Source organism: Cornus florida, unplaced genomic scaffold, assembly GCF_030987335.1.
Source record: "Cornus florida cultivar Cherokee Brave unplaced genomic scaffold, ASM3098733v1 CherokeeBrave_3.0.0_Hap2_Chr09, whole genome shotgun sequence".
Lineage (NCBI taxonomy): Eukaryota > Viridiplantae > Streptophyta > Magnoliopsida > Cornales > Cornaceae > Cornus > Cornus florida.
The window spans coordinates 761,176-763,696 of record NW_026775579.1 but is presented as its reverse complement, the minus strand read 5'-3'; positions in this window follow the sequence as shown (position 1 = coordinate 763,696).

The following is a 2,521-nucleotide window of genomic DNA, read 5'->3' as shown; positions in this document are numbered from 1 at the left end:
GAAAATCAGGGGTAGTTGAACTGCCTGCTGTAATTCTGTGGGCGCCCGCGAGGTGCCGGCGGGGGCTTGGGTTAGCGAGGGCAATGCAAGAGTGTTTGGCGGGCGCTTGCGGTGGCTCGCGAGGACTCCCGCGGGAGCTGAGGAATGGCCCGCGAAAGCTGGCAGAGAGGAGAGGGGATTGGCGGGTGCCCGCGGTGGCGTGGCGGGCGCCCGCGGGAGCTTTTTGCACTTTGACCATACTTCTTGCAAGCTTCCTCAAACTGGATCATGGACGTGCTTCCATCTCAGAAGCACAATGAACACTAAGCCATAGCTTCGCAAAACTGCAACATAAGAGGTTCGATCCAAAAGATGACTCCCCAGCACGGTGTATGTGCTTCAACACAAGTGATGTCAAAACCGCTTCTTTGATCATTCTCGGGAAAAATACCTGAAATCAGAAAGAAATACACAAATGAATTAAAACTGTACATTATCCTCTAATAATGGACTTAACTAATGCAAGAAAGGGCACTTGAATATGTAATATTCGGCGCTTATCACACTCCCAAACTTACATTTTCCTAGTCCCTTAGCAAAAACAAAATAAAGAGCTTAATGAAAATGACGACCAATGAAATGTTAGCACATGCATCAATCATGAAACAAAAATATCGACGAAGCTCAACTATGATTTGGAACACAGAAAATTCGAAGATAGACATTGAGCAGACTGCCTTGTATATATGAAGCCTTGACACACAAAATGGCAAAACAAGTTTAACTTAAATGCATCAATCATCAAGGTCTATATAAATACTTCAATTGTCATCTCTTGAATAACATGAACTCTAACTTCAGTGAAAGTGAGCCGGATTCCTAATTTGTGGCTTTTACCCACTTTTTCCAATCTCAAGAACACATTTTCACATCCTTAAATCTCCTTCTAAATGAGGTCTCCAAGGCATAACTTTATTAACAGAACAACTTTTGTTGCTTATTGACAATTTTATTGATCAACTCAAAAGATCACTTTACAATGGTCGTGCAATGTCGAAAATCCATTAAGCTTTCTAACCAACCCATGTAGCAAGTGTTGGGCCAACAACTCCTAAGCCAAATGGCTTTAGGGCGCTAAGTGTAAAGACACTCCTAGAGCTTAATAACTCGAATTGGAAAGGCTACGAATTTTGACGAACCATCTTTATTTATTTTTGAATAACCATGCAATGTCTAAGTTCTTTAAGCTTTCTAACCAACCCATGTAGCAAATGTTAGGCCAATAACTCCCAAGCCAGATGGCTTTAGGGCACTAAGTGTAGAAACACTCCTAGGGCTTAATAACTCTAGTTGGAAAGGCTATGAACTTCAACTGGTCATTGATTTTTATTTTATTTTATTTTTATTTTTATTTTGATTTACTTATGCCAAGGATATCCATTTATTAGGGTCATTAATTCAGATCACTGAGTCCCGATCAGGGTCAATTTGGGTTGCATGCCTCACAATTAGGTTTCCGGTGTGCAAGTGTGCAATGTGAAGCATAACAGAGTATGAAATCTGACGAAAATTTAATTGAAGTTTTTATACAAACCGATTATGAATCAACATGCTTATTTCAAAAGTTTCTTTATTTTCAAAAAAATTATCTTGGCTTCTATACACAAAGTATTAAGCACATGCTTCAACCTTCAAAAAGTTACATGATTCCACTATCATTGCTTTAAACAATTTGATTTTATTAACCTATGAGCATAAAAAATGAACAAAAATATCAAAATTGCAAAAACATGCACATACACCAAAAATGTACATGCGCCAAAAATGTAATAGCATGCACATGCACCCCCAAACTTGAATGTCACATTGTCCCCAATGTGAGACAACAAGAGACAAGCAAAGAGAATGAACAAAGGGGGAAAGGAATAATAGTACCAAGTTGAGAGGATTGGAGTGGCGGTGCAAAAATAGGCCAGCTCGTGAATTCCATGAGCATGCCCCCAAACTTGTTTTCAAAAACCTGTCAAAAGATATCTATACAAAGCAAGAATCATATGAATCCAAATTCAATGAAATAATTGCAATTTATTCGACTAAAAACTATGATCCATGCAAAGTAGCAAAAGTGATGCAGTTATAAGTGCAAAAGAAAAACTGAAAAGTAAATGCCAAACGTGGCCTAAAATAAGTCTAAAAAGTACTACTGAAAAGGGAAATAAGATGAAAAACATGAAATCACTACACCATTGGAGTAGAGGAGGAAGCACCAGGTGGGCCAGGTGCACGGTCAATCAATGACTGGAGTATAGCCTGCAGAATCTCTTGATTCTCCTGAGTCTTCTGGATGGCACCCTCTATGGCATCAAAGCACAAGGAAAAGGCATCGAGACGAGCATTCAAGGCGAGATAGTCGGCGTGAGTCATGACATCTAGCGGTGGTACAAAAGGGGCAGCTGGAGAAGCGAGGGCATCAGGAGCAGGAGGGGCAGGAGCCATAGGGGGAGCCGGAGCACCCCAATCTAACTAGCCACCAATGCGGGCC